The 26,582-nt window shown below is 39.5% G+C and overlaps 1 protein-coding gene across 2 annotated transcripts in view; it reads right to left on the minus strand.

The window, feature by feature from the left end:
• The window catches only part of cdh11 (cadherin 11), an 81,629-nt gene extending 70,132 nt beyond the window's left edge, over window positions 1–11,497 (minus strand). Inside the window, exon 1 of one of the 2 annotated variants that reach the window (XM_022752832.1) lies at window positions 10,994–11,497. The gene's annotated coding sequence lies outside the window, so the exon portion shown is untranslated. The remainder of the gene's footprint in view (window positions 1–10,993) is intronic. The other variant, XM_022752833.1, reaches the window with a different exon arrangement.
• Window positions 11,498–26,582: the final 15,085 nt, after the last annotated feature.

Below are 26,582 nucleotides of genomic sequence, written 5' to 3' on the forward strand. Positions count from 1 at the left end.
TGTGCACACTAACACACATATAATACACACTGACCTTGCATGGTCAGCTTTAGTATGTGAAAACACCCCACATGCATGGACACTTTAAAGTGACACACACACACACACACACTGTAACCTTGTTTGATCAACCTTGCCACTAGAATATAAGCAACATTGATGGCACTTGCTTTCATAACATCACAATAAAAATAAACATGGCTGTGACAAATTAAATGTCACTCTACATAAACACTGAAAACACATACAATGTATGAAAATGGCTCAAAGCAACTGTTACTTCACTGGATTTAAAAATAACTCCAACTGGATTATCTTTACGCATTTCAGATTAGATGCAATAACAACCACTGAAATGTTGTCGTCCATAAAATATATCTTTGTACAATGTGACAAACATCCTATATCTAATGATAAGCACAACAAAATCAACAAAAAGGCAACTGCATCACATTAGTTCAACAAAGTGCTATTTTCTATAGTGAGACATTAACTCATAATAATACCTGCTCAAATACAAAGTGACTGGCATCACATCTTGATGTTTGGGTAAACTGACGTAACCTTCACTTGCATACTCATCACTAATCATGGCTTAAAGGGCAGAATAAAGTTAGTTCTCCTCATGTTGAATTTCGGGTATTAATTATATTTAATACAAGTGTCAGTAACTTGACAACGAAGGGTCTGCCTTGTATCAGTCCTCCCACCTCTCCCTATATATAGCTATGGCCTTCTATAGTGAAATAACAATTACCCAGTCCTAGAGGAGGCTATATCTGTCGTTCATTGCCTCTCCTGTCACTGAAAAGGTCAATGCAGTCACAGCTGAACTGAAACCTGAAGAGACAGTGGAAGAGGGAGATAAAACCAGGGAGAGAATGAGAAATGGAGACAGAGATAAAGGATAGAGAGGAGAGAAACAAGAAGATATACCAACAAAACCTTAGAGGACAGATGACAAAATAAAAAAGAAAGTTTGTCTTATATAAGTGCTGCTCTATAAGTCTCTGAGTCATGTTCAGAGATTAAGGCATGGAGTCTGCAAAGAAATATAGTGGAGACAAGCTGTTTGCATGGGAAAAAAAGTTAAATTAATACTGTCCAATGAAGAAGCAGCAGTCATATTCAATCATATTACACCATTATAAGTGTCACGGTCAATGAAGCATGGATAGAGAGAGACAGAGGGAAAGTAAGAGGGAAAGAAAGCATGAGTAGGGGGATGAAGATAGGAAAAAAAGAATCAGGGGCAGAAGAAGGAGAGGGGATGCAAGAAGGGAGTGTGGGAGGTAGTGACAATGATAACAAGGAGAGGGAAAAAAAATAAAGAACCACATATACACACTGAGAAACAAACAGAAAGAGACAGAGGGAGGCAAATGAAGGGAGGTTATTATGGTAAAGAGGTCAAGCTTGCAATAATGCTCTGTCTTGTAGAAAAGAAAACAGTGTTTTGTGTGTGAATTATGTGTGTGTCAGACTCCCATGTGCACCGTTAACTCTCTTACTCCTTTTCTGTGTTCCTATGTATGTGTGTGTGAGTGAGCCATCATCTGCCACTATACCATCACATCACATCTTAGAAAGTGTGTGTGTGAGTGTGTTTTGACAGTGGTTATATAATCACAAGATTTCTTCTGTGTGAAGGTACACAGAGGACAAACACTGTTATCTTTCCAGCACACCCTAATATGCAGAGTAGAATCAATAAGGAGAACTTCAGAGTTTTTGGGGAAGTAGCACATTAGTAGACTTGTGTATTGTGAGAAAATAGATGCCAATATCAACCATGCATTCCTGCTTATGTTTAATTTGGCAAACATTATATTAAGTAATACAGAAAGCAGCTATTAGTGATTATCTCATGTTGTTTATTCATCAGTGATATACAGTTTAATCTATGTGACGTCATCAGGTTTATTTTTTTAACTTTTCCAGGTAACTGTCTTTAGTTCATCTACTGCACGATGGGGATAAGTGCTGAGAAGAGGGAGAAAAGGCAAAAAGGAGAGAAGCATATTGAAGAGGACAGGAGGAGAAAAGAGGAGAGATTAGACGAGACGATAGGGGAGGGAGGGAGGGAGGAAAGTCGAGGAAACAGGAGAGATGGAAGGAAGGAGAGGATGAGAGGAGAAGAGACAGGAGAGGATGAGAACTACTAGATAAGTCCCAGTGTGATCAAAGCGTTACTTTGACATCAAGAGCAGGCCTTGCTGACTGGTTAATACTTGAAACGCACATACACACTTTGAAACATTAGAATATGTGAGGCTAAGAAGCCTCTTCTCATATTTGTCCAAGTGATACTGATATACACAGTAAGGTTTTAACTCCTTATGGTTTGGTTTCACTGCTGTTCAAACAAGGACATAAACATGAACTGATTGCCTGTGTCTAATGGCTTTCATTTGCTTTAAACACAGGTAAATCATAGGTGAAAATCACATTACCCAACACCCACCCCTACCATACCACAGTGCAAGCAAAAGAATGAGCTTGTACTTCTCTCAGTCAGGCTGTGATAACCTGCTCCGTACACCCGTGGACGGAACAAACAACTATTCTCTTTCTAGAAAAATCGGTTGCCATGACTCTATTTTTGTGACATTGCTCAAAATAATTCAACGTACAAAATGAGTTTACTGGTAAATCAGTCCATATGTTACGGTCATAACTCTTCTGTCTCCATGGAGGGTACTACTGAAAGCACTGAAGGTGACAAAACAATCTCTTTTAGGAACAAGGAAACACCAGGTAATAGAAGAGATTTCTCCCCTCACAGTGGGAATTTAAGGATGCTATAGATAATGTCATAAATAATGTAATTAGGAACAAGGTGAGGATGTTAAACATGGAGATTAGGCCGCTTATTTCCAGAGAGAAAGTGTATACAAATACGTGCCAGAGCCCCTCTTCTCACCATGGTACACATAACACAACAATTATAACAATTGTTGTGTATTCTGCCTTGAAGCTATATGTTGGGGATGTTCCTTATGCAGCTGTGTCTGTCCTCTGTGCACTGTCATCCAATTTAATTTTTCCCTTTCTTGTTAGTCTAAACGGTGGCAAAACTAAGAAAAAATGTACAGGGAGGGACATATGAAAAATGTTCTTGGGCTAACGGAGGTCACAGTTACATGGTTATTAGACTGGTGAGCCACCAGGATGCCACTTTTTTAGTTAAACTATTTATCAGTCTGTTTATCTGCATATCTCTTCATCCACCCCTATGATGCAGAGTCCTCTATCTAACCCTGCTCATAATCAGATAAGCTCTATGCAGCATTTGCTGTTTTGGCTGACCACTAAGGCTATGTGTGTGTGTGTGTGTGTGTGTGTGTGTGTGTGTGTGTGTGTGTGTGTTCGTGTTCGTGTTCGTGTTCAGACTGTTCAGCTTCTGGTTTCAACATCAATGTGTGTGTCTGTGTCAGCACGTGTGCTGAAAAATAAATTCTGTTAGCAGGCGATACCCACCTGTTTGGAACAGATCTGTCAGCCTGCTAACATGCACAGACCACACACACACACACACACACACACACACACAGTATGAATTTGTGCGTGTACGTACACATACTATTCAAACAGAAACTCACACACACACACACACTGTACCTTGAGGCCGTAGCCGTCTGTCCATAGAGTTCACCTTTACAAATGTGTTCCATCAGCAAAATTAACTTGCTACAATTAACATAACCATGTTAATTATGGTAATCAACAACACCGTCTGCAAATGCACACTCAAACTTGTGTATGCGTGTGTGTGTGTGCGTGTGTGTGAGAGTGTGTAAGTGTGTGAGGCAGATACTGGCAAGCTTTACTGGAGAAAAATAATAGAGGCAGCGATAGAAGGATGAAGGTGACAGACAGGAAGAAAACAAAATGGATGAAAGAGAAAAGTTGATCGATTAAAAATAAATCTAAATATTGATATTTGATGAACCAGTTATTTGTCAGACAAAAATACAAAATAGCAATTTGAAGACATCATTAAGAGTTCCCGCAAGTTGTGATGGGCATTATTTCTTGCTATATCCATGTATTCCATAAAATAAATGATCGGTATGATGAAAAATTATAATGAAGAGGTTTATCAATAATTGAAATAATGTTAAGCTGCAGCCGTGATGTGAATCAGAGAGAAGAATGGAGGAGAGGATGGCAGGAGAAAGAGAGTAGAGAGACAGAGAGTAAGTGAGGTGAGACAGCTATGATTGACCGCTTCACTGGCGACTCCAAAAAGACACACACACACACACACACACACACACACACAGACTGTTAATTATTATCCTGAATAATAAGAAGGAAACGACTCATTAAATCTCTCCTTGACCCGCACGCAGCAACTACCCCCTCATTCCTTCTTCCTTTCTTTCTCACTGACTTTTCTGTACTTCATACAATATCTGTCACACCAGAAGTCTTTTCAGCTGTGAATTATTAATTAGCATTCAAGCAAAACAAAAAAAACCCCTCACTGACCCCAATCTGGATCATTTTTGTACCAAACTCATGCAAGAATGCAAAGAGGACCTCCTAAAATTCACATGAGATGAACTTTGTTCTTGACCTTCATCGCATTTCCCTTGTTTTTCCCTCTCCTTCACTGTTTTTCAGCATCTCTCCCTGCTGAATACTGTCTACTAAAGCAGAAATGCAGTTAAAATTGGCTGTTAAAAAACAGCCTTGCTTTTCTTTCTCTCATGTGACTGGTGTCATGAGACCACAAACCACCTGACTGCACCTAACGACTGTCACAGAAAACAAATTACACTGGATTACACAGATACGCTCTCTCTCACACACGCACACAAACATACACATATTAAAATACACACACATGCACTTAATACCTGCAAAATCACATTGGCAATACATTTGTTTTGATATACAAGCATGCCTTTGTGGAAGAGAAAGCTTAGGCGCACACATTCACAAAAACAAGTGCTCTGGTCAATATCGCTCTCTATCTGGAGTAATCAATTCTCATTCTAATCCGATCAATACTACTGTCAACACTGTATTCTGATCATCAATATTGAAATCAATGAAATCACTCATTAATCCTGAATTAACATTGATCCGGACTCCATCGTGATCACAATTACACCACAGTGTCATCGTCTGGCAATAAATCCGCACTACCTGTTCTGCACACACTCCACACTCTCATGTATGTGAGAGAAGGTCACGCTAACTGAAGAGCAATATTCACCTACTCTTGGAGAACAACTGGCAGAGTGTTCATATTAAAAACCAACACATTTCAGCCGCAGCATCTGGCATCATGTTCCCAGGACGAGCGGCAATAAAAAGAAAATCAGTTTTAAAAGTCAACATTTAATTGATGCTGGAGTGTTTGAGCCCCCATTTGTTCTTGTTTAATTACAGTAAGTCGAGCCCTTGTTGTTTCCCAGCATTATTTGTGGCACTGCCTCCTGTCTCCAAGTCCTTATGTACATCCATCCAGTTTAAGCCTGCGCTACTTAAATGACTTCAGTGTGACTTTGCTCATCAAACAGTGAAAGCATGGGACATATTCATGAATCACGCTGCTTCTGGTTTGTTTCTGTGCCAAAACATGAAAAGCATTTCTCATCCTGTTGACTTAAGCTTTATACTTGGTTACAGGGAGGGCAGGGAAAGACCCTTGAAAGTTCACAGATAGACAGAGAGATGTTGATAAAATGTCTAACAGACTGTAACTCTAGTTTGGATTGAAATATAATACTGACACTGTTTTCAGATGTTTAAGAATATACAATCAACAAAATTGGCAAACTGAGCAATGACTTTAAAATGTCAGTCTATGGCAAAATTTCGACTAAAAGACTAATTTTAGGTAAAAAATGGCAGTAACTACATACGTCTTTTGAATTATGTTTGTCATGTGTTGAACTTGCGGGTAATTTAACTTCTGTTCCTGTGCTATAACTTTCTTGTCACTGGAATGTCGAACACTTGAGGACTAATTGAAACCACATGAGCACAAGGAGAAAATAAAACACATACAAACTCGATGCTTAAAGGCAAAGGAAACTAAACCTGGGGCATTATATTGCGAGGAAACTGTGTCAACAATACTGAACCACCTGTGCTGTCTCAGTCCTCCTCACATGCACCAATACCCAGGAACCCCCCCCCCCCCCCCCCCCCCCCCCCCGTTAAATGCAGACAAATCGGCCACAGTCTTTTTCCTCTAAAGGGCAAGTAAAGGGATTAGAGGTCAAAAACACTAATTACTGACTCTGTCATTTAATCTGGTTGAGACCGGAGATTAGAGTTATAATCCCATCACACTGCCACAGGAAATTATAAATCTGTATAACATCTACCTGGCCTTCCATTATTTTGTCTTTAATAGACTGGGAGAACAAGATGGGAAAAAAGCCCCTTTTACACAGAGTTATATTGCTATTAAGAAGCTCCTTTATTATCCCACCTTTGCTTGTTTGTTTAAAGGCACAACATTCCCACCTTGATCAGGCTGTTTAAAAGGGGCTAAAGATGAAGAGCTGAAGGAGAACTATAGAGTTGAGATATAGAGAGAGAGAGAGAGAGAGAGGGAAGACTCAAGTTTAACCAGGTGTCTGTTATACTGACTCTACTTTCGATCACACCTGTGGACCCAGGCACTAGAGAAAAACTAATCAAAAAATAGTGCAGAGGCAAAAGAGAGAAGCCAAGTCAATTCCCCCTTCAACGTCCCCCCTTCTTAACTGCCGTTCCCCCTTTTCTGTCTGTTGCTCCCTCCCTCTCCCTCTCTCCGGGAGGTAATGCAAATCTGAAGGTAACAGAAGCCAGTCACAGTGGACATGCTTATCCAGACTAGACTGTGTGTGTGTGTGTGTGTGTGTGTGTGTGTGTGTGTGTGTGTGTGTGTGTGTGTGTGTGTGTGTGTGTGTGTGTGTGTGTGTGTGTGTGTGTGTGTGTGTGTGTGTGTGTGTGTGTGTGTGTGTGTGTGTTTGGGGGCGTGTAGATTGAATCCTGCTTCCCTGGGGAGCCTAACTACCTCTCCATCTCTCTGATTCTGACTCCTTGAGAGAGAGGAGGAAAAACAGATTTGGAAAGAATTAGAAAGAGCAGACTGAAGAAAAAAGAGCAGAGCAGTGCAGTTGTTGCTGCAGCAAAGCCCAACAGCTCCCTCTGTCGTCATCTAGAAGTGGTCTAGTACCTCTCTCATCTGTTCTCCTCTTCACTTTTCTTTCAGTTTTCCTTTTGAATTCTGTCTCCTCATCTGCAATGACATCTCCCTGACATTTCCAGCCTCTTTTTTTTCCCTCTTTCACCGTTTCAAAGAAACTAGTGTATAATGCCACGACTTATGAGAATGAGCAGCTGGCGCCTAATTAAATATAAATATAACGATTACAGTGTAATAAATTAATCCCTCTATCTCACCGCCTGCCTGGTGAGCTACGTCAGCAGTATTTGCAGTCAGTTGCCTTTAAACTCCTTCCAGTTGTTTTTTTTTCTGTCTTTAAATTCATCCCTGCACATTTTAACAATATGGAAAAATAAACACAACTTTGGCCACTAATCTTCAAATCTGGCTCATGGCCAGTCAAAGTCAGCTTCACGGGTAAAGACCATCACAGAAGCCTGTCACATGTGTAAACTATAAACCTCACCTGCTATGTTTTTTTGTCTTGTCTGCACTGTCAATCAATTTAGAGATTTCTACAGAGAAGACAGGGCAGACAGAAGAAAAGAGTGAGGGACTATGACTCAAATCAATCAGGGATTATAGTTATTTACCTGGACTCAGCTCAGAGTCACCTGATCTTTTTTAAGCATTCACTGGCCTAGTTGTGTCTTTTCAAACATTGCTGAAGGACACATATTTCTTTCTGCTCGTTGCCGTCATGTACATATTCACAGATTTAATTGTATCTTTACAAACTCTAAGGAACACAGCCATGAAGAAGAATATTTCCATTGCCAGGTCCTGAAACCGCTTTGACGAATCCAACAAATCTGGCGACATTTCTGTGTCAGTTTCTGTGCAAATTTTTGGCTGAACATCAGTGAAAAATCTGATACCTCACCCACCCTGCTTTCATCTGTCATCCAAGCCAGGTTTCTTTATACGGCTCACCCTAAATAGCACAAAGATGTACTGGTACAAGGGAATTCTGTGTTTCTGTCCTGCTTTTAAAGTATACAATCACTTTCCCAGACATAATACCGCACTTTTGCGGGAACTGAAAAGGGAGCTATGCTTGTTCCTGTGATAGCAAAGTGAAGACAGGCTGCAGGTCTCGTTTCAGTTTCAGCTCAGACAGCAGTGGCTCTCGTAAAAGAGTAAGGCGAAATACACTGCTGATAGAAGTCATGTTGCCCTCCTCTCCTCCCCTGCCTCTCCCTCATATCTTGATAGGAGTCATGCTCTTTTCTTCTCAGCTCTGCTCCTCCGATCGCCTGCCCTGTTGTTTCTCCTCGTCTCCTCTCTACACCTCATCTCCTCTGCAGAACACATCCTCTCTCCCCTCATTTTCTCCTGCCTCTCCTCTCTTCATCACAGAGTGAATAACTATGTGACTGATATGCTGTGCAGCTAGAAGAATTAATTAGGGAATTAAGCAAACATGCAAAAGAACAAATCGGGTGTTACTTTGGTGCTATTTACAAAAACCCCTTTGTGGAGCCGCAGTGAGAAGGCTCTGATGTTAAACCCAGTTATTGAGCAAATACAAGATGCAGCAATTCAACACTAGAAAAATTAGGGGGATTCTTTTCTTGTGATGTGTCTTTTAAGTGGCCACTGAACCACAATATATGAACTCTAAAAAGAAAAAAGGGTATTTCTTTACTTTTCCACTGAGATGTTGACTCGTCTGTAGGCTAATTAGCAAAATGCCAATGGCAAAAACATCCAGTGAATTGCTGTCTGAAAAGTAAGGAAATGTGTGTCAAAAAGCTTATTGAGGATGTAACAGAAGTTGCAACCCTTTTTTTTCCTTTTAACAAACTGGAGCTAGTACCACTGAAGGAACTCTATGTGCATCTTTCTGAGGGCTGCAGACTTTTTTAAATAAAAAGACACATCAAGAAACAGCCCTGCGAACCAGCCAAGCCTGGTAAGAACCCCCCTATCGAATAAAATACAACAACAGCAAATGATTTTCTCAATGGCTCCCACAAGAGTGAAGAGTACAGAGGGAGTTAGGGAGAGTGGGGTGAGGAGAGATGAAAAGACTGAGGGAGAGGAGAGCGTGGAGAAAGAGGGGGAAGATGAAATGCAAAGGAGAGAGAGAGGTAGAGGAGTTGGGGGAGCGAGGGGAGACATTTCATAGCGCAACAGTGTGGGAGACAGAAGGAGAGAGAGGTGGAGAGTGAGAGGGAGAGAGATTATTGCCTGCTTGAGAGCAGCAATCTTGAGCTGTGCCATGAATACCAAAGACTGTACAGCCCTACAGTCAACGCCTCTCTCTCTCCCTCTCTTTCTCTCTCTCTCTGCTCCCCCACTGAAAACGCAGCGGAATTGCAGCTACCCAAATTATACACCAATATCTCACTTACTCTCCGCTGAAAACGACTAAGCAGCGGCTCAGTGCTCCACCATACATAATTACAGATATCAGACCAGCACACACGGAGACCCATCCTGCAAGGACACATTTTCAGTAGATTTCAGTAGATGTCTGTGCAACGATTAAAAAATGATCTAATGTGGCCCTACAGGGACGATAAGCCAAACGCACGGACCTAATTGAGTGCAGAATGAGCTTGAATGAGCCTAAGGGCAAGTGGGCTGTGTGCAATTTTTATGCAGTTTCACCGGCACTGGCGCACTCGAAAAGGGCAAGGACGCAGCTCTGCTTGAAGTATTCAAATGGACTGAATACTAAACCGTATGGAGTCTTTAGGGATTCACATTTCAAGATCTTAATTCCACAAAGCGATAATGACCGCTGCAGAGAACAGTCTCTGGGAAAGATGAGAGAACGACGAAAGACGAAGAAAGAGAGAGGAGAAAGGGAAACGGAGAGAAAGAATGAGGTTGTGGTTGATAATTTAAACTGTTAAATACACTTTTACCTGAACGGGAGATAGAAAGTGGGGTAAAATCTCTTTCTGTGAGAAATGGGCCTAAATGGCAGAATATTTATAGAGATTTATATAAATGATTGAGTAAATTATTCTTATGTTATTTCCCTTCATAAATTATGTGATTTGACCATTAAACACACACACACACACACACACACACACACACACACACACACACACACACACACACACACACACACACACACACACACACATTATACCTATGTTGACAGTGATCCAAAGAAAAGTTGTGCGTCGCCGTTACGCGGAGCCGCCGTTAGGCACGGAGACAGCGAAACAGAGCCTGCACCGAGATTAGCCACTATACGTGGCCAGACACACACATACACACAGTCACGGGCACACACAAACACACACTTGCAGACGCGCACGCACACACCAAACGATCGCCAATGTGCAGACACACACCAATACACACCGCGCTGGTAACCTGAAAAATGCTGGCTGTGTTATGTGGAAACCGCACAAATCCAACCGTCATCCAGTGGTCCCGGGGACCGAAGAAAGTCTGCACTGTTACAGCCAGCAACACAACAAATACACCCAAGTCTTAATGTTTAATGCGCAACGGCTCTGAGGGGTTTCTGTAGGATACTCCTCATTTGCTCAAACATAACGAAGTCCGACATCCTCTCACAGTGAACTTTTTAGTATGTATATGCCTTGATTGTGTGACAACCCGGTGTTTGGATTCATCCAGAGACGAACCAGAATCTCACCAGCATCCCGGCAACCGCACCACTTCATTACGCTCTCTCGCCTGCTTTTTACGCTTAGTAAAGCCTCTGCAGAAAAAGACGCACGGACAGCGAGGACAGAGAAACGGACTGGGAAAGATAGAGATGAATGGGGCTGTGTTGAGGTGACAACGGCAAAATCCCAGTCCTTAAACTCGAGCGGTCCTTACCTTGGAAGTGAAAGACTCCGTGCGCAGCCCGTCTGCCCAAGGAAATTTCCCCAATACATAGAAGCCAGTAGGAAACGCTCACTTCTTTCAACTTGTATTGCTTCTTATATCAGATGTCCAACACATCCACTGATTAAAACCCCAGTGTGTCTTTTTGTGTGCGCTTGGAGGAGAGGGGGTGAAAACTAAGCAGAGCCAAGTCGGTTCTCCCCGGACCCAAAATGTTCTTTCTCCTATTTTTTTTATCCGCTGGAGCGCAGAGGCAAAAAACACCAAACCAAACAAGCTGGGTTCAAAGATGAATAAAAAAAGAGAGGGTTAAAAGACGGAGCAGTAGTGCGTCTTGATAAGGTTCCGAGATTGAAGTGATGAAGAGGAGTAGTGGTGGTGGTGGTAAGGAGGAGGTGGGTGTCGGGAGAGAAAAGAGGGAAATCACCGTAGCATTCCTCCCCACTTCGTGTATCAAATCCGGTACCGTCAGCGCCGTTTATCCGTCCTCCCTCCAAGAGCCTCGGAAACGGTGTGAGGGAAACTGAACGGGCGGGCAGCAGCAGCAACGAGAGAGGGAGAGAGTGAGTGAGGGAGGGAGAGAGATAGGGAGAGAGAGAGATGTCGCTGCCGATGGAGGGCGTTGGAAACTAGAGTAACCCCATCTCTCCTCTTACTTTCTCTTCTCACTTTATTCGGCTTACTGTAGTAATCATATAGTATTTTTGTTATTTGGATGCTATTTAAACAGCCAGGCATAGGACTGGAGGAACATGTTGTGGCAGACAGAAAACAAATACAATCAAGTACAATAAGATGTCAGAACAGTCACTTTTGACTGGCAGAGATCTGATAGAACAGTATAGTATTATAGTATATTTTCATGTAAATTTATTTAGATGTTTCTGCTACTGTTTGTAAGGGCCACTTGTGCTGAATAAGATCAGAGTAAGACGCGGTAAGACCTTATTTCCTCTTTATTGTGACACTGCCAGGCTGTTTCATATCAAAATCCAGACTGAGAGGCTGCAGCAGAGGAAGCCCTGCAGAGGGGGGTAAATGAATGCAACAGTTGCTCTTTCCCCATTGGCTGAGAGCAGCATCCAACTGCTCCCAGGGAAGATTTAGAATCTTGTAGAGAGCCAGTGAGAGGAGAGGAAGAGAGTGTGAGGGAGGGGCAGCTGTGGGAGACCCTTCTTTCTGAGAGGGGATTGGCTGAATAAAAGTCCCATTTAAAATATCTCCAGGCCAGTGAAAAAAGAGAAAATACTTGTGGAAAAATAAAATTTTAGTCAGGTGGAACAGATGGTTTATGACTCTTTCCATCCATATGTCTTTAAGAATTAAAGCAACATTTGTTATTTATTCATTGTATTTACTCATAGAAACCCATATAAATGTATCTTTACAGATTTGTGGCTTTCAACCATATCCCATTACAACCATGTCTCTTAAAAATTAAGTTAATATAAACAGTTTTCTCACTTCCTGGTGGCAACTTAATCTCTGTCTGGATTACGTTCAGAGGCATCTTTTTTTTTTTTTTTTAATGAATGGATGAATGAAGTAGCAAGTCCCTAAAAGGTGTTTGGGTTGGAACAATTGACAACACCAAAATAGGGAAAGGGTATGTTTTGCTGTCACTGCATACTTTTCTGTGTTCATTGTGCTGCATGTTTGAATATTTTAGTGGAAAACAAATAGCCAATTATGTAAATAAACAATTCAATTTCAATTATTGTTTGTGTTAAGGCTAGGTTAGCACAAAAACTAGCAGCAGGAACAAGCAGACAGGCTATTGTTTGTATTGTTTGTATCAGTTACTTCTGTCAGTTATACTGGATGTACTGGTGACGTGTTTGTTAACTAACAGTGTAACAGTATGAAACGTGTGAATCATGTTGTTGTTGCCTGTCATAGAAACATTTTTTTGACACAACCTGCAGCTCACTTGAAGTGGGAAATTTTGTGAAACCTATTTTTAAACACAGAACATATTCAAATTGCTCAAAGCTCATAGCCTTTGTAAATTTTTGGATGTATTTCGGGCGTTAATGGCAGAGGTTTGAAAAGCTCCGATCTAGTGCTCATTTGCAAGAGGAACAGCAAGGGCTTTTATTCAATGGGGAACAGTAGAAGATAATACACGTTTTCATTATGGCGTTCAGCATGCCTTTATTACCTTGGATGAAAATTGACATGATTAGATTAAAAGGGCAGGTTGTCAACGCAATTAAGGGATAGTTTTTACCATAATGAATGAACATGTGAATAAGAGCATCTCTTTTTGCACAAAGTCTTTTTATTTCAGTCTGCAGACAGTTTAAAAATTTGTTTCAATAAATTAGTCGTAGCATATATTTAAATCAATGCATTCTTAAGGAGACTGGATTACAGACCATAAGACAGTGTATTAAGTGTATATATATACTTTTAAAGCCTACGTGTGCAAGGGACAGTGAGGAATAGACTTTCCCTGTTCAAAGACATAAGAGTTTCATTGTTTTTTTTAAAGCTGAGTGAGGATAAAACTGTTGCAACAATTTTCACCCCAGTAAACATCTGGACATCAGAAAACTTTAGGTCATCATTTTTTTAAAACCCTGATTTAATTTTTTTTATTTGGTTAGTGGAAGCATTTTTGTTTAGTTGAGAAAATGTATATTAAAACAACCATGAGGCTTCTTAATTTCTTCAAAATACAGAATGGTCTATTAAACATAGAATAAAAGTAGTAATAGGCAAAAGGACTGCTATACTTAAGGTGCTTACAGTACATCACAGTGGTTCCAAGCACTCCCATTTGTGTGTTATTATTTACTTCTAATGTCAAGTGAGTTTATATTTGAACTTACTGGTAAAGGAAAATAAGTGTAAACCATAACTGAAGGGATATCAGTTTGACAGAACCACCCTAGACCATCAGTTTAGCATCCCAGCAGGGTCATGAAACCATGTTCCCCCCTTTTTATAAGAAGTTGGTACAGTCTAGTTTAATTGCCGTCCAAAGCTCCTGAAGTGGACTGGGGCATTTTTATTCTCATAAATAAACACGCACCTTGTTTGATGCAGTGAGCTTGGTAGTCAGAGGTCTTGGAGTGTGAACAGTCAAGTGGGCTGATTAGTATCTCTGGCCAAGACAGAAATTTACAGTTAGCTAATGTGAGGTATTCTCTGTCTAGATAATGTATTAACGAGACAGATATTCTTTCTAATCTTTTGCCATAGGTTTTGCAGTAAGTGTTACGATAGAATGAGCTGAAAGTGTCATTCCATGTAACTTTACCTCTGGCTGTTTCCATCATGAACCTTATTTTCTGATCCCTATCCACCAAGACCATTGATTCTGATCAAAATCATCTCACCAGCATCAATTTTTAAACACACATCTTCACCCTGTCATGACACATGTATGTAAAAAGATGTGAAGTCATGCCTCTCTCATACAGTTTTAATGCTGCCTTCACAGTAGGTCATGGGTAATCTGAAAATTAAACATAGACATGACTTTTTAGAGCATCATTGTGTTTGCTGCTTTTGATTTTCTTGAGCTTCACTGTGTAAAGTTACTTTATAGTTAAGAAAGATAGATACTAGTCAGCATATTTTTAATCCTCAAATAACAGAGACAGAGAAAACAGAGTAATGCTTAAAAGGAGAAAATAGTATTTTTCGTATTATTCATTCATCCGGAAATTGAAACCACAACATTTTGACCACAGGCTCGCTCCTTAAACCTTTAAGTGATCACTGGCTCTCAGCAGGCTCGGCATTTACATTAATATATGTCATGAAGAGCATTTGAAACTTAAACATTTCACATTGGGGAGAAGTTCAGTAATGCCGTGTGTGGTGGCCACAATGAGAGCCTGCAGTCTCATGTTGTAAACATTCAGCTGAGACAGCAGTCCTAAGAGGTCTGGAGACGAAAGACAATTCTGTTGTTGTACATGCTGATCCACAAACCCCAAACAGAGAGGATATATACAACCATGAGCTAGGCCACACACAGGATTCACAAACACACACAATATCTATGTAGGTACACTCGAACATATGTAGACAGGCACTTGTTGAAAACAGCAGAAATAGAAGCTAAAAATCAATTTAAACATAAAGAAAGATTGTAAGAACAGTCAAAACAAAAGACAGAGAGGGAAGCGAAAAGAATGAGAGAGATCTTTTCCCTTTTCCCCCCTTTGTGTGTTTGTGTGTGTGTGTGTGTGTGTATGTAGAGATGATTCAGTCTTGACAAAGGATATTTAAGCCTCAGTTTGTCTGTTACCGTCTTACGGGTGATTGGACATGAGTGAGAGAACAGACACAGCTTTTTCACAAAAATAGGCTCGACTGACTACAACCAGACCTCAGTGTTGTTCACACTCTGATGCTGTAAATGGTTTGATTTTTCAACTGTGCATGTACTGAAACATGCATATACTTGGTTTAGGATAATTAAGATGTTGAAAAGCTTAGTTTTCTTGAGCAAATCTGTTCTGTGTCCAAAATGTTAATGGTAAATGTTCTTGTTTGCACTTTTAAATTGAACTGACAATCAATCATGGCATCCTTGTGTGACTGAACAGCTTCATTGTTGTTGATCTGTTGATCTCAGTAACCTATTGAACAGGAAAAATGTTGGACACTAATTGGAATTCAATTGATAGATTGGCTACATGCTCAATATTGTCACCAAGCTGTGGATTTATATTTGTATTTGTAAGTTGACCTGCTGGTTGTGCATTAGGCCTATTTGCCTTATGGCCTGAACAATGTCTGTCCTCAGAGTCCAAAGGAAAATACATGCCACTAACTCACTTTGTTCCTTTTTTTTTTTATTCTGGGTAAATTACTTTTTAAGAAGTTGGTGTAGTTTTAGGTTATTTGCATAAAAGCCCCTAACCAGTGAGGAAAAGCTCATTGAGCAAGCCAATGTGATGCAGAGTGGCTTATAAAACTTCACTTTTGCGTAACTCATGTTTCACTGGAAAATGATAATTTCATCATACATGTGATAAAACTCTTACACACAAAATACTCGATGGCTAACAATAATACAAAATGCTGTTATTGTTTACAAAGGTATTTATAGAGCTCTGAAAGTACAGAGGCCTTACTTTGTAAAACAGGAAATAGGAGTTTTTATTCAGTGTTGAAAAAGAAATTTGGATTCAACCTTACAGCTGCAGTTTTCTAAAAGGATTCTACAAAGAAACAGACAAGAATCTTGAATCAGTGTGTTGCTCTTCAGTAGTACATATATAGCTCTCAGCAACATCTTTGCAATATATTGCCATCATGCTCACAGTTCACATGTTCTCTATATACAGCACCTAGGGCATAGGGTGAGAAAACTGTCTATTCTCCAGATGCCATAACAGTTGTCATTTTCACAGTTTGTGTTGATAAAAACCTAATAGGTCTGTGTTTTCTCGTGTGAAGGGTAACCAACTCCTGGGGGTTACTAATGACAGTCTCAGTCTATAGAGTGACCTCAAATAATCTCCTACCCTATTCGTGAGTTTTTCTACAAGACAGCAAATAAGCTTTTATAGATTTCTCCTAACTCGTCATAGTTTAAACAATCTGTTCCAGATCAGTTCTCCTTTGATTTCTGTAAACACTGCAGAGTGAAACAAACTTCTTGCAGCTTTCAAATTACATTTTCAGCTAATGTTCAGGATAATATACTGGGTCAAGCTTTCGGTATTTGATGTGGAATCCAGCCAATTCATTTTAAATAAAATCACACACACATATCTCTGTCTTCATTCCCATGTTTTGGTTATGTGTGGTGAGGCTGCCTGAGTGATTACACAGGGATTACGGACCAGGCTTTTAAGGGCAAGGTTGTTTGTTTTATCTTGAGCCTGAAGGATACCAGGGTCTTTAAGGGGATAAAAAGAGAGGGGCACATGTTTCATTTTAGTCTTTTAACCTATGTCTTAAGTTTCCACCTACTTCCTTCTTTCCTTTGTGTCATACTTAACATTTTACCTTACTATTCCTGTGTATTAACCCTCTCTCGTCTCCTGCCCTTCCCTCTGTGTTCACTTAATTTAGGGCTGCATTGACCAATGACTGGCCTGGGATTATCTCACAGCCTTCAGTAATTGAATTTGGGCTCTCGGCAAGGTAACTGAGCGGGGGGAAATTGAGGGAGCTTGGGCCATCTGAGAGGGACAGAGGATTGGGTTTCATTTGGAGATAGACAGAGAAACACAGGTAGCCAGAGAAACAGAGAATAGCAAAAAATAAGAGACATCAAACCTGGAAGCAGTAACAAAGAAAAATCCATCCATCCATCCATCCATCCATCCATCCATCCTGAAAAAAGAAACTGAAAAAAGAAATGGTGCAAATAAAAGCAAGGACAGAGTGATGGAAATGAGAGGGAAAGCAAATCAGAGTGACACAGAGTGAAGGAAAGATCGACAGAATTAGTGAAGCAAAGGGGCAAAGATAGAGAATTAAAGAGAGATCTAGAGATGAAGAGACGTGGAGAGAGAACAGAGAGCAGCCTTGTGTATGAGTTAGCAGTGAGGAGCAGAGCTGCATAGCAATCACTGGTGTGCTATGCTTTAATCAGCCAGACAACGCTAAACATTAGCTCGCCTCCTACACTCTAGACTCATTTAATCAGAGCCCTAACTCTGTGCATTAGTCTCTTCTTCATATATCTGTGTCTGCAGCAGTGGTGGGGCAGGGGAAAGGTAGGCTTTCAATTTATAGATTTGAGAAAGAAAGGCACAGAGCTAGAGAGAAAGACAGAAAAGAGAATTTGACTTTTACCCCTCTTTATTAAAACCTGTCCACCACTACATGGAGAGGGAGGTGATGTTAAGAGAAAGGACAGGCAGCTTGTTTTGGAGCAGTGGAGATGAAGTAAACAAGGGGACTTGGTAGGGGTTAGGATTTTGTAGCCAAATAAGCAAAAAAAAAAAAAAAAAAAATAAATTGCTTATTTTTTAGTCATTTTATTACTTTATAATGTAAAATAAAATTCATATTAAATAGTTGTAACACTCCATCCTTCAGTCTGACATGACCTTCTTATTAGCTGTTTTTGTGAAGGGAGGACTGTATTTTGCCCTAACTGAGTACTAGTAACTAATGATTATGGCTTTGTTAGCTACTGTACGGTTAGCATAAGTTAAGTAACTTCATAACTAAAATGAGTTTGGTTTTAAATGCAAATCAAACCTTTTCTGCTGTTGTTGCTTCACATTAAAAGCCTATCACTGGTGAACTGGCGGGATGCTTTCATTATGAAGAAATGATAGGAAATGCAATATGTTTGTTGTCAAGTTAGTGGAACTTCATTAGCTTTTCTGTTCTACAAAAAAAACACGTCTAATTAACTAGATATGGACATGTTCTGTGCTGTTTGGTTGGCGAGTAAGTTTCAGATTTTGCAGAGAGGAGCAGTACAAACAGGAAGAGCTACAGGTGACAGGCTCTTACTGTGGTGTGTGAATAGCACACCTCCAACACGTCTACGAGGTAAACAATTTTACTTTGCCGTGCAGTGGCAAAACACTTAGACTGTGCCATTCAAAGCATGGCTTGTTGAGACTACCTCCCCAGCTATGGAAAGCTCTAAAACATCCCTAAATGAATGAAGACACATTCAATTGGGAAATTTGTATTGTCTAACTGAAGACATGGCATGCATTCCTCATGGTATCTCTTAGATACTTGGATACTGGACGACTGAAAATCTTCACAGACACATTCTTCATGTTGTTGGGTCCCATTTAATCTAATTAAAATTTGTAAAAAAAAAAAAAAACAATTAAATTTGTCGCCCAACTACCAAATAGCAAGACCTAGTTCAAGCTAGCTGTGGTATACTCTGGTTTTCAGAGGGTTGGTTCTGCACAAAAGCCTATACTCTGGATGTACTGTATATAACATAATGTGTGCTTGTGTCTTGCTCTCTTCCAGTGTTTTGCTCCACCCTTTCCATTTCAATCTCTTTTCTATCTTTTTCTCTTTTCCTCTCTCCTTCTTATCTCTCATAGCACGTTATGGCTCATTAGAACTAGGCCAGCCATTTCTGATTTAAACAGCAGGAAACATCTCCATAATTTGCATATGTATCGTAACACACACGTATGTACATATCAAAGTAGTTTACAATGGCAACACTTACAATATTTACCACATACAGCACTTTGGAGTCCTAATTATTCAAAATTACATGATTTTTTTTTTTTTTTTTTGCAGGAATGCAAAACTGTATCATAAGAGTTCCTGACCAGCGTTTGCTTTCTTACAACATAAAGCTGACATCTAAGAGGGAGAGGAGGGGCATGCACATAATAAACACCCTCAACACACAAACACACAAAAATACACACAGCTAGCCCACCGCATCATACAAAATGGCATTCTCACACACTCACCAGACATGGGAGATTAGACTTCTGACAAAATATTGACTATTGGATTTCACAGTGTAAGTATCATTCTGTGCATAGTGACTCTCTCTCTCTTCCTTAATCTCTCTTTCTCTCCATGTCTTATGCTATCCTTTTCTCTGTCTAACTGTCTTTGGCGTTTTCTCCCCCTCACCACATCTCACATACACAGACACAGTATGCCCTTTACCACTTTCTACCTCAATTCATTCAAATTAGAAAATATTGACAGGGGCTTGCTGCTAGACACTGCAGTTAAGGAATGGGTCGGGGGGCATTTTTTTAGAAGTCCCTGCAAAGAAATCCCTAACCATGATGACTTTTTTCCTCAGTGAAACCACACTTTTCTTCAAGTCATTCAAAATGTTTTCATGCTGTTGTACTTGAGAAATTGGCAGCTGTGGCCCTATTTGCATTTGGTAGTCACAGTCAATGGGGAACTAAAATATTTCACTCTTTAAACCACATGCAAGCTGATTATTTTACACTCCTTAGTTTCTCTTCAATTGTTCCATTACTTTAACAAAGGTTAACATATTTTAAGGCCACTGGCTTTCTGCAGGCAACCAGCATTTTTCCACTGCAGGTCAATGGGGATCCAAAAACATTTTACTGAAATACATGTAAATGTTTTCCAAATTGATCGAGTCTCAGCTGCCAGTTCCCAATTCCCGCTGAGGTGCTAATTCCTGCTGATACTTTTCATGTCCTTGGAAACAAACTTTTTTCAGTAGCTTAAAGGCAATGTAAGATTCAGTCATTTTTTATCTATTCATTTCATATACCAATTTACTAATTTGCAAGACATTGCTTTTCCTATATACTATATTTGATTTTTCATGGAAATACTCATAAAAGCAAAACAAGATATTGAAAAGATGCTTTTCTGCTCAGCTGAAGTGAAGAGTCAAGTTGGCACATCAAAAAAAGAGAAGATGTGATAAAAGCTGATGAATAGATTTTTTTTTTAATAGACCTTGACGTTGTGCTACTTGCTCCTTTTTATTCTAGTACCGACAAAATATTCATGCCATGCTGCCCCTAATCATCACAGGCCTCCACTACACTGAAACAAGGTCTGATTAGATTCCAAACAGGGGCTCTTACTGCATGACACACCCCCCGCTCTATCACACCCCTTCTCTATCAACATAGTGGGTGATAAAAACACCACAGGGTACATGTGGCAAATGTCATTGTGTGTGGGAGGCAACAATGAAATGCCATGATGTATCAGAGTTACTGGTACTCTATTGATTTTGTAAAATAGTTGATGGAAGCACTGATTTATTTTGCTGAAATTTCCAAAATTTACCCAAAATATTTGCAATATTTAAAAGAAAACATAACTTCTCATTTTGCACAATGTAATGTCACTCTCCAGTAGTGTTACAACAGCTTTTTGGGCATCAGTACAGCATACTGTCTAAACCAAACCAATGCTGTGCTTACTAAGAATGTGCTTTAGTCCAGCTGATGCAAAGCACATTTGCTTTTCAGGCATTCAGCTGACAACGTAGATCACTCCAGATAAGTGCAAGTCAGTATTTATGAATCCCACCATCACAAATAGCCTGGAGACAAAGAGGTTCAAGCTAAGACCTTGACACTCTTCCCTTCAAGAAACACATTTTGCCTTCATCAATAAATAATAAGCAGCTAAATTCAAACTTTTCAGCAATTGCCAACACTGGCAAGCCAGTTTTGAGATCTAGCAGACCTTCGTTTCAGCTGCCACACACCCACAGGTCTTGTGTCAAGCTTTCATTCAATCAATTTGAGGGTGAAAGGTGTGTTTTGGTGTTCAGTGGGGGATATACCATTTTGTTTTTTTTAGAGATTTCAGATCCCTTTTAAAAACAGCAAAGGTAATTAAAGATGTAATCTGTTTTCCACATGTAAACACTCCAATGTGCACCCATGTGATTGTTTTTCTGGGAGTGATTATTACAATCAAATAGATGCTGTTATTGTTGCAAAGATGAATTAGAACAACAGCCTTCTTTCCTAAAATGATTGGGCTCTAAGCAAAGTTCACACTGCATTCTCCCCCTCTTTTATACATGGCTGATTGTCCCAGTAGATCAGGCTTTGGTTAGGTTTTCCACCAGGCTGGTTAACGTGTGAAAGCCTCCTGTGTTTTCCTGTGTATGTTATATTTTCACTGCTAATGTGTTAAAATCACCACTTTTTCTTTTGCTGTAGCCCCTGCTGTGCACTGGCCAAATAGGAGACACACACACAAACACACACACAAACACACACACTGCTGTGTTTTTCCTGCATCTCCTCTCTCAGCAGGACGCCTCTCTTCGTCCATCTCACGTCATTATCTTATCCCTCACTGATGACTGAGTGGCGCATGGCTGCATAAGAAAATAGGAGAGTAAACACAGACACTCTGGTCCTTCTACCCATTAATGCCCATCAGAGCTGCTACACTTTTATCCTTTACACCTTCTGCTTCTTTCTTTGTCTCCTCTCTTTACAGAGTCACTTTATCAACACTTAATTTATATTACAATTAAGACTATGTCCTCTCTTCTGCACAAGGCTGTTCACTGTGGAAAATTGCAATTTTCTACCCTCTGGGATGTCCAGTACAAGCACTGACTACTCCTGCTGGCAACAAGTCAACTTCATTGAAGTGTTGCCTTGCTTAAAGGTACTTAAATAGTAATTGTTCACTATTCCCACCCACATGTTCCCAGCCTGGCCTGAGAGTCTAAAAGTTGTGGCCTAGCACACTTTTCGAAACTTTTGATAAAGGTGAACGATATAGTCCTATGTCCAGACATATGAAGCGAGCCACAAGACATACTGTAGAGAAAGGCTCTGTTCCAAGGCTGGATTCTTAGTTATTAGCACAGTTAAGATTTTGAATGAAATGCTCTTACTTCTGGAGAAGAACCTTCAATTTGGCTCTCCATATATCTATCTATTGTCATTCTAATCAAATCTACAGGATTTGATTTTAATGTCTTTTGTGAAGAAATGCCACAAATTCCATTTAACTCAAGAATACATGACATTACTGAAGCTTCTCTAACTTCAGTTTCACTGTTTCAAAGGCCTAGAAAGCTTGAATTCAGATCTTAGGTATAAATGTATAAATCTTAAGTAAATAAGCAACATTTAAGTTTAAACAATATATATAATATTATTTATTAATATTTTTCATTCAGAAACTTAGATCTCATCAGATTTGACTGACAGGAACAAAACAATCCCCATCATAGTCATCACAACTCAAATGTTGACAAAACCTAAATGGAGCACAGGCATAGGTGTTTTTTCCAACTAAGCCCCACTTTCTTCAAACCAGTGAGAACAGCACAGACAGAAACATAAATACAGAAATCTCTAATGTTTCTAACTTTGGTAGAAGATAATGTGTTCGTGTTTCCACCATTATAGTAGAAGCTGATTCAGAAAATACATTTTCAGTCCCATTAAGCCTCTCGGTTTCATTCTGAGCCACGATGACATGCATGTTGATCGCAGTCTTACAGCATTGGATATCTGCTATTTGTTACAGATTCCTCCATCAAGAAATCCATGTTTTGCACCAAACAAGTGTGGTCATGCAGAGAACTACAGAGAAAGTGCTATTTATAAAAGTCATTTTATTTTCATTGCTGTTACTGCATCATGAGCTCCGATTATGAGATTTGATCACAGTATGGCTAAGCGTGGGTATCCCAACCAGTTACAGGAAGTGTAAAGCTGAAGTGAACAGAAGTGAGATTGAATGCTCTCAACATAGTAGTTCATCACCAGCAGAGAATAATTTCACAGTGGTGGTGGTGGGGATTAGAAAACAAAGCCAGCTCCTCTGTTTAAATGTAGCTTTAGCAAATAGCATGGATTTGAATTGAGAAGATACTTCTTCTTCATATCTAAAGAGACAACACTGAAAACAATGAAATTCCTCTCAATCCAATCCTGTGGTTTTGTTTATTCATTGTTTGGAAGATTGTGCCTTTATCAAGAAGGGCTTCGGTGTGGGATGCCACGGAAGCAAATAATTAATGAGGTGATGAATCAGATGGATGCTCCGAGGTTCACATCTAGAGCGAAAAGCAGCAAGACACCATCAAATTGTACTCACATGCACACTGACACAGGACACACGCCCATATTAAGAATAACAAACAGCAAGATAACTCAGGGTCAGAATGAACATTTACACTCGTAAGAGAGAGAAGATGGGCAGGAGAGAGACCTTGAGGAAGAAGAAAACACAGAGGCAGAAATATAGTAAATAGAAGAGATTAAATAACAACAATATTCTTTTTTTAAAGGATCCAAATATCATGAATAACACACAATTTGCATTTTCATGTTTATATATGCCTGTGTTTGCAATAGTTTATGTGCTTGTATGTGATGTGTGTTGTAATCTCAATAGATATATAATTCATTGGAGGAAGGTGACTCATAACCAATCGGTTGCATCCAGGGAAAAATTGGAAGATTAAAATTTAATATGTGAATATGACAGTATGTCCCTCTTTGCGTCTTTGAAAAAAAAGGAGGAATACAAATCAGCAAAGAGACATAGAAAAGGTGGGAAAGGTCTCATCTCAAAGATTAGCTGCACTTGGTTCGTTCATGGATCAGAACCCAGGTCATACAGGAGAGAAGATTCATATTTTCTCATACTCACACATATATAACTTAATGTAAATATGCAAGTTTTATTAATTTGAATTTCATTCAACTTAGAGTGACAGATTTTAATTGAGTTGTTCTAATTTGAGGTGTTTTTTACTGAAATGATGAGGTGAATGTATAAACTGCGGATAGTTCACTCAGCTCATGAAATTAAGTTTTTAAAGTTTTTAAAGAAAAAAAACAAACAAGCATATTAATATACTTCCCAGCATGCATTGCTTGAGAATTAAAACTCTCCAGAGTTGTAGTTTGAAAAAACCTTTGTGTCTTTAATACATTTGAAGGTTGTTTTTTTTTTTCCTTTTCTTTTTTTCATGATAACAAAAGCAATGTTAACTGTGATCAAGGTACGTATTGAATTCAGTTCCCACTTCTTTACACTTAGAATTCAACAAAGAAACTGGATGCAGCCTTGGATATTGTTTATTTACTGACTTTGGTACAAAATGGATACAAAATGGCTTCAACAGCTGCATGTGAAATATAAAATATATGCAAATCTTTCTGTAATGACTGAAGTTCAGTTAACTTAACTAAGTCAGTTTTACATTTTCAAAACTCAAAACAAGTTTGAACTAATTATTCAACCTAAATTCAGTTAAGTCTCAAGTTGAATAAGTTTAAAATGATTTACAGTGCAAATTATCTTTTCGCCATGAAGATGATAATGAAAGATGTTAACAGCTGCAGCCATTTCACTTGAATTATATTTGGAACAGGTGATTTTGCTCAAAGAATCGTTTAGCAAAAGGATGTAAGGCATTTACATGTAAGAAATCATTTGAATTGTGTTCGTTTGCATACAATTGACATTTAATCTGTGGTTGTGATATGAACAAAAATGGAGGATATGCAGACTTATGTACCCATCATATTGAGGGTTATGTTAAGGACAAGATGCTTCTGTTTGCAGAGTGTTTAAGTCAACTCTTCCCAGTTACAATGAGGCAGCTCCCAGTGGAGAGCATTTAATTGCCACTTTAAATGGCTTAAATGAGAGTACAAATTAGATGAAACTCTTAAGCTGACCTCAACTTCAATGAATTTCTGAGGGTCAGTACATTCAAACCGACGGTATTATGTTAACAGCTTTGAAGAATCTATTAGATCCCTTGTGGATTACCAGTTTTCAGGTGATCAGTAATCTATTATGGATTTGCTTTTAATAACAGTGTTTCAACCATGTGCATATTGTTTTAGCTCACATCAGTGGATTTGTGCATTCCCTGTGGGTGACAATTAGCTCACAACAAGCACTTGTATTCAAGGCTCAAGGGACAATTAGCGAGCAGTGAGCTAGCGATTTGTCATGTTTGCAACACAATAGCATAACACAACCACCCACTGTGGAATTGGTTGAGTTATGAAGCTGCCATGTAGATCCTCATAAGGCGACACTTTCTCTCTGACACACACATACACACAAATAAGAATATAAATAAAAATGGTGAAGCTGGATACATGAGCCTGCTACAGGCCACTGATCGGATGACAGGCCAATGTAAAATCATTAGAGCCCTCGTCTGTACAAAAGCCTAGGCCCTCAAGAATGCTAAATTAAATATGTAGAGAAAAAACATGGCTTGTAGGAATGAATCACCCGTTTTCATTTTCCATTAAAATCTATCTTTGTGTTGATAATTTCTCTAAGACATATAATATTCCAGCTCTGTGTAGAAATGATTAGCATTCATCCCTCTCGCTGTAGCCAGTAACTGTGAGAAAATGTCAGACAGCCACTGCTAAAGGTAAAGTGCCAAAATTGCATGGGTGTCAATTGGAAAATTGAATCAGAAGTTGATATTGTTTTCAAGCCCCTTGAGGTGAGAGAGAGGCAGTGAAAACATTATGCTTATATCTGTATACCTGAAGTCAGCATTTGGTTGATAAGCTTTATGCTTCTCTACAGTAAACAGTTTTCCACATGTTGCTCAAACCACACTTGTCTGGTTCACAAACATAGTATCAACAGATGGATTCAGAAAATGCCATAGTGTAATTGCACAGTTTACTTTGCCAAAGGCCCAGTAATTCAAAATATAACACCAGCAGGATTCAGTGAATGTTTTAGGAATATTTTGTTTATTACAACTATATAATGAAACACAAATTCTGTCACATTGTTCACATGTACTGTGGCTGCCCATAGAAAGCTGGGCTTCACTGACTTTTCATCACTGGAGAACTGTATGTGTACAGGAATAACAAGACTAGATATAAACCTAGCATATGGCTGGATCGTGCATGGGTGTGTGCAGAGTGCGATTTGTGAAACAGTCATATCAATCATAAGTCCAGGGCAGCATTTCTTACGGTCGGACCGTGAGCCCGGTCCTTTCCTCATGAGTTCACATGGGCGATGTGATCATGCACAACAAAGCAAAATGTTAAATGCTAATTTAACATGCCAGAATTAAATCCCTCTTTCAGTTCCATGGATAGCGCAACACGGCCAAGCGTGCCAACATGTTTATTTATAAACTTTAATATTTAATAGAAAA

The sequence above is a fragment of the Seriola dumerili genome, unplaced genomic scaffold (assembly GCF_002260705.1).
Source record: "Seriola dumerili isolate Sdu_G_001 unplaced genomic scaffold, Sdu_1.0 BDQW01000187.1, whole genome shotgun sequence".
NCBI classification, from domain to species: Eukaryota; Metazoa; Chordata; class Actinopteri; order Carangiformes; family Carangidae; genus Seriola; species Seriola dumerili.